The sequence below is a fragment of the Castor canadensis genome, chromosome 8 (genome assembly GCF_047511655.1).
Source record: "Castor canadensis chromosome 8, mCasCan1.hap1v2, whole genome shotgun sequence".
NCBI lineage: Eukaryota > Metazoa > Chordata > Mammalia > Rodentia > Castoridae > Castor > Castor canadensis.
In genome coordinates, this window is record NC_133393.1 from 92,313,301 (window position 1) to 92,324,974 (window position 11,674).

At 33.3% G+C, this 11,674-nt stretch overlaps 1 pseudogene; it reads left to right on the top strand.

Moving 5' to 3' along the window:
- The first annotated feature begins 9,449 nt into the window (after window positions 1-9,449).
- LOC141425918 (olfactory receptor 6C6-like) lies at window positions 9,450-10,407 on the top strand (annotated as a pseudogene).
- Window positions 10,408-11,674: the final 1,267 nt, after the last annotated feature.

Consider the following 11,674-nt stretch of genomic DNA (forward strand, 5'->3'; position numbering starts at 1 on the left):
AGAACTGTGAAAGGAATATACATAAACTCAGAAACTCCATCAAAAGACCAAACCAGAGAATCATGGGCATTCAAGAAGGAGAAGAGGTGCAAGCCAAAGGGATACATAATATATTAAATGAAATAATAACAGAAAACTCCCAAACCTGAAGAAAGATTTGCCCACTCGGGTACAGGAAGCCTCCAGGACACCAAGCAGACTTGACCAAAATAGAACCTCTCAACCACATATTGTCATCAAAACAACTAGCACAGAAAACAGAAAAAATATTGAAGGCTGTAAGAGAGAAAAAAAAATAAGGTGTAAAGGTAACCCATCAAAATAATAGCAAATTTCTCAACAGAAACCGTAAAAGCAAAAAGTGCATGGAGTGAAGTATTCTCAGCACTGAATGAAAATAATTTCAGCCTTAGGATACTCTACCTAGTGAAACTATCATTCAAAATTGAGACAAGAACAAAAGTCTTCCATGACAAACAGAAACTAAAACAATATATGACCACCAAGCCACCACTATAGAAGATTCTGCAAGGAATTCTGCACACAGAAGATGAAACCAAACAAAACCATGAGAGGATGGGCAGTATCAAGCCACAGGAGAAGAAAAGACAAGGAATCAGAGAGTAGCATTGACTTGACTGCACACACTCAAATCCTTAAACAACAAAAATAACTAAATGGTAGGAATCACCACATACCCATCAATAATAACACTGAATGTCAACGTACTCAACTCCCCCATCAAAAGACCTTATCTGGCAAATTTTAAAAAGGAAGAACCAACAATCTATTGTTTATAAGTGACCCACCTTGTTGACAGAAATAAACACTGGTTTAAGGTGAAGGGTTGGAAGAAGATTTACCAAAATAACCCCCCAAATAGGCAGAAGTAGGTATTCTTATATCAGACAAAGTAGACCTCAAACTAACCTTGGTCAAATGAGACAAAGAAAGACACTTCACACTAATAAAAGGGGCAATGCATCAAAAGGAAACAACAATTACCAACCTATATGCACCCAATGTTATCAAACATATACTAAAGGACATAAAAGCACATTTAGATTCCAATACCATGATAGTGGAAGACTTTAATACCCCTATCACCAATAGATACGTCATCCAGACAAAGAAATCAACAAAGAAATCCTAGACCTAAATGACACCATTGATTGAATAGACCTAATTGATGTCTACAGAATATTTCATTCAACAATAGCAAAACATACATTCTTCTCAGCAGCCCACAGAACTTTCTCCAAAATAGAACATACTTTAGGGCACAAAGCAAGCCTCAACAAATGTAAGAAAATTGAAATGACCCTTTGCATTCTATCTGATTAAAATGCAATAAATCTACAACTCACCAACAAAAGCAGCACCAAAAATTGCACAAATAATTTGAGGCTAAACAACACATTGCTCAATGATCAGTAGTTCGTAGAAGAAATGAGAGAGGAAATAAAAATTTCCTGGAATTTCATGAAAATGAAACCTATCAGAACCTATGTATAAGACACAACAAAGGCAACCTAAGAAGAAAGTTTGTAGCCATGAGTGTATACACTATATGGACAATAAGTACTTAAATAAATGAGCTAATGTTACATCTCAAATTCCTAGAAAAACAGAACAGGCAAAACACAATCATGAAGGAGAGAAATAAGAATAAGGACTTAAATCAATGAAATACAGACCAAAAATCCATCAACAAAACAAAAAGCTGGTTCTTTGAAAAAATAAAGAAGATTGATAAGCCCCTGGCAAATCTGACTAACATAAGAACGAAAAAGACCAAAATTAGTAAAATCAGAAAGGAAAAAAGGGAGACAACAACAAACACTAAGGAAATGCAGGGAATCATCAGGGACAACTTTGAGATCCTATGTTCTAAAAAATTGGAAAATCTTGAAGAAATGGACAAATTTCTAGATGCTTTTGACAATACAAAACTGAACCAATAAGATACTTACCACCTAAATATATCTATAACACTTAATGATATTGAAGCAGCAATAAAGAGTCTCCCATAAAAGAAAAACCCAGGACCTGACAGATTCAAAACTGAATTCTGCCACACCTTAAAGAAGAACTTATATCAACACTCCTTAAACTTTTCCACTAAACAGAAAGGGAAGTAACACTGCCTAATGCCTTCTATGAAGCCAGCTTTACATTCATCCCCAAACCTGACAAGGATACATCCAAAAAGAAGAACTGCAGGCCAATCTCCTTAATCAACATCAATGCAAAAATCCTCAATAAAATAATGGCAAACCCAATCCAAGAACATATCAAAAAGATCCTTCCCCATGACCAAGTTGGCTTCATCTCAGGGATGCAGCGATGGTTCAATACCAGCAAATCAATAGATGTAATACAACACATTAATAGAAGCAAAGATAAAAACCACTTGGTCATCTCAATAGATGCAGAAAAATCCTTTGATAAGATTCAACACCACTTCATGATAGAAGCTCTAAGGAAATTAGGAATAGAAGGAATGTACCTTAACATTATACAGGCTACATATGCCAAACCTATAGTTAACATCGTATTAAATGGGAAAAATCTGAAATCATTTCTCCTAAAGTCAGGAATGAGACAAGGGTGCCCACTCTATCCACTCGTATTCGACATAATCCTGCAATTCATAGCCAAAGCAAAAAGACAAGAAAAAATAAAAGGAACACAAATAGGTAAACAAGAGACTACTAACCCTATTAGTAGATGACATGATCTTATACCTTAAAAACTCTAAAAACTCCACCTAAGACCTCCTAGACGATATAAATAAATTTAGCAAAGTAGTAGGATACAAAATCATTTGTCAATTGTAGCATTTCTACATACCAACAATGAACAGGCTGAGAAAGAATATAGGAAAACAATTCCATTAACAGTAGCCTCAAAAAAAAAATCAAATACCTAGGAATAAATGTAACAGAGGATGTAAATGACTTCTACAAGGAGAACTACAAAACACTGAAGAAAGACATCGAGGAAGACTACAGAAGGTGGAAAGATCTCCCACGCTCATGGATTGGCAGAATTAACACTATCAAAATCATTCCATGAATCCAGGATTATGCTCATCCCAAAATCAGACAAGGACACACAAAAATGAGGATTGCAGTCCAATCTCTTTAGTGAATGTAGATAGAAAAATCCTCAGTAAAATGTTGGCAAACCAAATTCAACAACATATGAAAAAGTTCATACACCATGACCAAGTCAGTTTCAACACAGGGATCCTAGGATGGTTCAACATGTGTAAATCATTAATTGTAATACAACAAATTAACTGAAGCAATGACAAAAACTAATTGTCATCTCAATAGATGCAGTAAAAGTCTCCAACAAAATTCAACATCTTTCATAATAAAAACTCTGATGAAACTAGGAATGGAAGGAATGTACCTCAACATAATAAAGGCTTTATATGACCTGTGGCCAACATCATACTAAATGGGGAAAAATTGAAACCATTTCCTCTAAAGTCACAAACAAGACAAAAGTATTCACTCTCTCTACTCTTATTCAACAAATAGTCCTAGAATTCCTAACCAGAGCAATAAGACAGGAAGAAGAAATAAAAGGAAGACAAAAAGTAAAGGAAGAAGCCAAACTGTCTCTATTTGTAGGTGACATGATCTTATACCCAAAAGACCCAAAAAAATCCAACAAAAAACTTGCAGACCATGTAACCACCTTTAGCAAAGTAATAGGATACAATATCAGTTTACAAAAATCAGTAGTATTTCTATATACATCAGGGGTGAATTTAACTAAGATATATTGTAAGCACTTTTGTAAATGTCACAATGTAGCTCAGTGCAATAATATTATAATAAAATGAAAATAAAGGAAAGGTAAAATGGGTCCTGTCTGGGGGTTGGTACCAGCAGGAGGGGCAAAAACATAAGGAAATGGTGGAAGACAAATATGGTGGAAATATTATGTATGAAAATGAAACAATGAGACCTGTTGAAACTATTCTAAGAATGGATAGGGGAGAATAAGTAGAATGATAGAGAGGGTGAATCTAAGATGCACCGTAAGCACTTTTGTAAATACTGCAATGTACCCCATGTACAACAATAATATGGTAATGAAAAATAAATGCATAAAAAATGTACTTAAGATGGGGACCGGTGGCTCACATCTGTAATCCTAACTACTTGAGAGTCTTGAAACTGGGAGGACTGTGGTTCAAGGCCAGCATGGGCAAATAGTTTGAGAGATCCCATTTCTAAAATAACCAGAGCAAAGTGGACTGGAAATGTGGCTCAAGTTGTAGAGTGTCTGCAAAAAAAGACTATGAAAAGTAATAAATGTTGACAAGGATGTGCAAGGAGAGAAAGAACCTGTATGCACTGTTGTTGGCAATGTAACCAGGACAAGGGGTTGGGTAAGGGAACATGCTGGAAAGTGAATTTGATCAGAGTATGCCTTGTGCATGTATGAAAAATGTCATAATGAATCTGATTATTCTGCTTCTATATGAGCTACTAAAAACATATACACATATAGTTATGTCACAGTGCAGCCAGTATGTTAACATATGCCAATACAAAGTAATAAAATATAGTAAATATAATACATTTCAAAAAAATCTATTGAATTCACATTGACTATATGAAGAAAACTTACTTTGTTGTTAGAATGTTAAGAAACAGGTACCTAATACATAGTTTAAAAAACTATAGAGCTTAAATATAAGTAATTCAGCAATTCCAATTTTAGGAATTTATCCTAATGGTTTAACATTATTACCTTCAAAATTATGAAAATTTTGACTTTTGAAAACACCTTATAAAATAAATACATACAATTTATTCATTGGTACACTCAGTCTCACTACCAAAACTGGGAAAATTCTATTATCTGACATATAAGGCACCAATAAAATAAACTATGCTACATTCTCTCAAAAGTGCACTATGCAGTTCTAACCAAATTTGAAATATCTTCATGGACTTATGTGTTATGTTTGACCAGAAAAATGGTTCAGCAAAGTTCAGCAAACAAAATAAAACAAAGAAGCAAAAAAACCCAAGTTATTTGTAGTAAACCAAAAAACAAGGTATTTATAATATAACACATTAAGCTTGGGATTGATTGGTGTATAGCAGTGCAGTGTTTTCCACCTTGAGTTCTGACTTTTCACCTAAAATATTCTTTCTCATTTTTTACATGAAATATTTTTCCTTCTCTCTGCCTAAAAACACTAAACTAGGTAACTGATTTCAAAAGATAAATATGTTGTAGGCAATGAAATACAGCAATCTATACTGAATATTCTGTTGCCATAAAAGTGTGTGTGTGTGTGTGTTAATATAGAAACCACTTTTGTATCAGACAATTTGGCAATCCCTTAGGAAATAATGTTTTAAGACTCAGTTACCCTGAGAATTTTCAGCTTTTAGTAGACATTTTCCTGCAAGATAAAGAGGCATAAATCCTCCAATGACCACAGGTCAACTTTAATTCTGTACTATATGTCACATTTACCAAGGTGTAAAATGATTTAAATAAATTGTAGAAAAGAGGGTAATTTGATAGACTTTCATAACAACAAGCAGTAAATTAGTCAAAAATAATATCTCTGTGACAGAATTTAAATCAATTATAAATTTAGAGTAGAATGAAGTTTTGGGAGAAAAGAACGGATCATCAGTCTCTCAGTTCATCAGATTGATGAGATAAGTATTGAAGTGCAGATGGTTTTTCCAATCTGTGTATGCAACTTATTAAAGAAAGCTTTTAAACTATTAAAGGGTTTGTGTTTTTACCACTTTCTAAATTGTTACTAAAGATAATGATGAAAGATTATAAATATGACATTTAAATAATGATAATTTTGTTATGTTATCAAATGAGGCAATTTAATAATGAGTTAAAACTGAAAATCTTTTCATTTTTATGTGATACTTATAATATACAAGAAAACTAAATATACTTTATTTATTCGTTTGTGATCACATGCTGTCATAATATGATTTATATTGTCTCACCTTACAATGTGTGTTGTGGGGATTCACAGCATATGTGATTGTTGAAGCAGGATAGATTAGTAGTTTGATATGAGGAAATTCTAGTTTAAATATTATATAGTAAACATATCAATGTTGTCACTGGGATGATTTGTTTAAATGAGAACATTTTGTAATTTATTGCTTCATAATTAAAATGCTGGGTACTGGGCCACTGTTATTACAAAAATGTATTATTTTATCCTAGATGATGAGATAGGAGAACTCTATATACGGTTGCCAACCAAATCATTTTTAAGTCATTATTTCTTCATCATATGCTTCTTCATCTGCCTGGACTCTCATGTCTCATCTATACATCACTTTATAGGATTCAACCAAAAGACCAAATACTCAGAAATTCCTTCTGTAAATTCCTACACTAGACATTGTGAATGTTAAATTGATCACATACTCTGTATTTTTCCTCCTGCAGATCATGCTGGCTTAAAATATATTCATGTCCTTAGTACATAAATTAGAAAATGAGCCAGGGGTACGTATTAGTCATAGGAGCATATTCTGTTTTCAAAGCATTTCCCTCATCACTTCTTTACCAAGATACTTATAAAATTCTATAATTTTAATCCTTCAATTTTTTCCTTAAACTCATTTACCTAAATTGAAAATATATCTATTTTCCTTTATCTTTCTTTTTACTTTTTATTTTGTTTCTCTATCTTAACAAATCCTAATCCTCTGTTTTTATAGCACTTCATTGTGAATTTCACATCACTAGATTCTACTTTCAAAGCCATAACTAGAAGAAAAACATTATTTTTGCTGTCTGTATCAGCATTATGAAACTGTTCATAATGTAATCATTTTGGAAGGAAGCATATCTGAGGTAATTGTCATCAAAGATGAAGGACTGGGGATTCTCAAAAGAAAAGCAAATAAACCGTTTTCTGCTTGGTACATGGAAATATCTGAATATCATATCATTAGCCATAAAACAAAATCACTCAAGAATCAGGTATGTTAAGCTTTGTTTCATTGAATGAAATAGTACTTGTGAATAAATTCTGATTATTGGTATGGGCTAAATTTGCTTGTTTCTTTATTATTTGAAATCATGGATGTATTTTAGTACAATTATAACAGTTTTCAGACTATGTCCTAGAATAAGAACACATTGATCTCATGTCCTAGGCTTTCAGTAGCTATTACATAATAGCAGACAGCAAGACTAATGTTCAGAACAGTCAGAAATAAGGTTGTTGGTTCCTCACTCTTAGCAGTATCTTGGCATTACCATATCAAGCAGGATACTGTTCCCACTGAGTGGAACTCTTTTCTGAGACACCAGAATGACTTGCTCCCTTACTACATTCAAGTCTTTGTTCAAATTTCACCTTTCCAAAAAAAGCACTCTGCCTATGTTGTATTACTTTCATTCCTTCTTTCTTTTTCCTATCTTACCTATTTAAAACATCTTAAACCATATTTACTTATATATAACTGATCTGAAATAAACTGCACATATTTTAAAGTATACACTTTGATGTTTACCAAACATATACACCTGTTAAATGATGGCCACAATCAAGAAAATGAGCATATACATCACCCCAAGAGTTTTTTTCATACCCATTTTTAATTCCTCCCAACCTTTTCTTTCCATCCCCAGCTAGCCATCAATGTGTTCTTTTAGTTTGTTTGCTTTTACGACTGTGGATAATTTTGCATTCTCTAGAACTTTTCCATAATGGAATTACACAAAATGTACTCTTAGGGGGGATATCTAGGTTTCTTTCCACTCTGAAAATCTGTTTTACATTAATTCATGTATTGTATATGTCAGCTGGTCATGGCTGAGAAATATCCATTATAGGGACATATCCGTTCACCTGTTGATATACTTGGACCATTTCCATTTGCTTGCTGTTACAAAGGAGGCTTCTATGAATACTCACGCACAAGTCTCTGTACAGCACGTGCTTTCATTTTTCTTGCGTAAATGTCCAGCAGTAGAATGGTTTGGTCACGTAATAGATGTATGTTTAACCTTTTAAGAAACTATCAAAGTGCTTCTCAGGTGGTCATAGCATTTCATGTTTCCTCCAGCAGTGTTGGAGACTTCTATTTGATTCTCATGATTATCACACAACCCATACCATTGTCAGCACTCAGCATGGTCAGCCTTTTTAATTTTTGACATTGTAGTAAGTAACACCGCATTGTGATTTTCATTTTCATTTTCCTGATGATTAACGATGTTGACCAGCTTTCCATGTGCTTATTTGCCATTCATATTTCTTCTCTGGTGAAGTGTCTATTCAACTGTTGGGCCAATTTTTAAACACTGATTTTTTTAATCACTGAATTTTGGTTATATATTTATATTCTTTATATATTCTGGATATAAGTTTGTTATAATATGATTTATAATTGCTTTCTTCTAGTTAATGGTTTGACTTTTTGTTTTCTCAACAGCACCTTTCAAAGAGAATAATTTTGGTCTTCTAGTTGTTCATATAAAAATCAATAGTCATTACATTTATAGGTTTATAATCTTGTTATAATTCCAAACTAAAGAATTAGTATGTGTCAAAGTATTCTAACATACAATGATTTTGTGTTACTAGCATAATTATCTATAAAACATTAATAAACATTGAATATCCTCACCAAAAACATCATTTTTCTGAATACAGCTTAAACATTAGTTATAACTGTTATTTTTCCATGGAGATATTTTTCCCATTCAGACAGGATATGAAATAGAGGATGGTAAAGGGAAACCATACAAGAGACACAGTGTTTATCATAGCAGGTACGACTTATGAGCCACCCTCCAAGTTGTGTTACCTTCCTGCTTTTCAATTACTTAATTAGCACTACTTCAGTCTGTTCATTGCTACACTCACCCAGGTGGATTCTCACTTTAAACACTCATTTACTTTTTCCTTTGGAGTTTTCCTTCTTATAAACTTCCTATACTATTACATATATCCCTAAATTGATAGTTCTGTGGCTACTAGGAATAACAAACAGGATTTCCTATAAACATGTTGTCTCTCAAGTGGGGACTTAATTGAAATATTAGGTAAGTTAAAAGTTAAGAAATATCAAACACTTGAACAGCCTATTGGGATAAGGCATTTGAAAGATGGTTCATAGATTAACACTAATCAGACTAAGGATCTACATTTCACAAATGTAATCTCCTTCCTGTAACTGGTAAACAGGACTTGCTCAACTCTGTACAAGTAACAATCTCTGCATTCTTATAAACACACAGAGAGTGGAGGATATGTTCATTGTGAGGAACTCTAGGATGATATGTGAAAATATTTGTGAATCCATAAGTTTCTGAATATGGAACTTTGTATGACTGTAAAGAAAGAAATGTCTGTTCTAACATGTGATACTAGTTTTTATTTTCTGTAGGTGTGATAGGACAAAAGAGAAATGAAGAATCAGTCAGTGGAGATAAAGTTTATTTTGGTTGGACTGACAGATGACCCTCGACTACAAATTGTGGTTTTCCTGTTTCTGTTTTTCAATTACATCTTGAGCCTGATGGGGAACTCAGTCATCATCCTGCTCACGCTGCTGGATCCCTGCCTCAAGACTCCAATGTATTTCTTCCTTCGAAATTTCTCCTTCTTAGAAATTTCATTCACAACAGTGAGCATCCCACGGTTCTTGATGAGCATTCTCACTGGAGACAAAATAATTTCCTATAATGGTTGTGCAACTCAAATATTCTTTTTTATTTTTAGGAGTTACTGAGTTTTATCTCTTGGCTGCTATGTCTTATGATCACTTTGTCACTATCTGCAAACCTCTGCATTACCCAATCATTATGAACAGTAAAGTGTGCTAGCAACTTTTGCTCAGCTCCTGGGTAACTGGATTTTAAACAATTTTGCCCCCTTTACTCTTGGCACTCAAGCTGGATTTCTGTGCATCCAAAATAATTGATCATTTCTTATGTGACACTTCTCCTGTCTTGCAGATCTCTTGCACAGATACACGTTTCATAGAATTGTTGGCTTTTGTCTTAGCTTTGATGACACTTGTCATCACGTTGTTTCTAGTGGTCCTCTCCTATACTTTCATCATCAAAGCCATTCTAAAATTTCCATCTGTTCAGCAAAGAACAAAGGCCTTTTACACCTGTTCCTCACACATGGATGTCATCTCCATTACTTATGGGAGTTGTGTCTTTGTGTACATGAAACCATCTGCAAAGGAAAGGGTGACATTTGCTAAAGGTGTAGCTTTGCTGTATACCTCTGTGGCCCCTTTACTAAACCCTTTCATTTATACTCCAAGAAACCAGCAGGTAAAAGAAGCTTTCAAGCATATGCTTCAAATGTTTTGTTCTTTTCAAAATCAAGAGGTAAATTTTAGACATAAATAACATGCCATTGGAATATGAATGAAAAAAATGAATACAATTGCCCATTACATTTGTTCTGATCTATGCCATTTTCCCCTTTAGTATTTACATCATATTAGCTTTATTAATATGATCTTTACTCTTCTTCCTGAGCAGCTCTTCCTAACCACTAGGTACAAACAGCATTCTTCAGTCAAGAGTATTAAAATCTATCTTTACCTAAAAATCTCTCCTCTCATAAATAATGGTTTTATGTCATGAATGATTTATAGAGTGAACCTTGCCAGATAGATTTAGTTTATTATTTTGATACCTGCATTTGGCATTTTCCCTTTATTCTGTATTGCTAAAATTCTCAGAGACAAATACAGAACATGACAAATATTATATAACATCATTGAGGTTGTGATAGAAAAGAAGTAGAAAATCTGAGTAATTTTAAAGATCAAGGTAGTTTTTCAAGACAGAGCATTGGTTATGAAAAACTTTGAAGAATGAGTAACAAAAAGAAAGATTGAAGGGTGCAATGAGGTATGACATGTGCAAAGGAATTGAGATTCTACTGGAAATTTTCTCCTACAGAGTTATGATAAATGAGAACATTTTATTTGTTAATATAACTAACTTGTGTTAGGTAAAAATAATTGAACTCCAAGATCATTCCAAATTATGTATATTCTGGTATTTGAAGACTAGAAATAAACCTATCATGAAAAAATTTAACATGTAATTCATGTATATATTAGTTTGGTGAAATTTTATATATTAAATATAATTTTCAAATTATAATTTCCTAAACTTGCCTATGTTAATCTTCACCAAATTAATGACATATATCCTACCTTCAAGACATGTACAAATATGTACACCTCTAACCATAGAGAATATCATTATGAATTGTTTCCTTTGCCTCTCTTCAGTGATTCCCTATACCACTCCACCTCCATCTACCCTTCAATCAAAGTATCCATTGATGATCTTTTGTTGACTGTATATTACTCTTGCATTTTCTGGAATTTCATAAAAGAGAAATCACACAAAGTTGGAACTTTGTCTGGCTTCAATATAATAATGTATGTTCTCCCATGTTGTTTTCTGTATCTATACTTGCTTTCGTGTGTAGGCTGTGTTTATTAACATGCCTACTTTGCTTTTGTCAGCTTTCCTTCCGTTATTCTCATTCTTTGGTATTTCATTCTCAGAGGAATCTCTCCATAAGACTGGATCATTTCATTTGATCTGTGTGAGAAATAAGTACATTTAAATGGTGATCCCTGGCAGTCTCTAT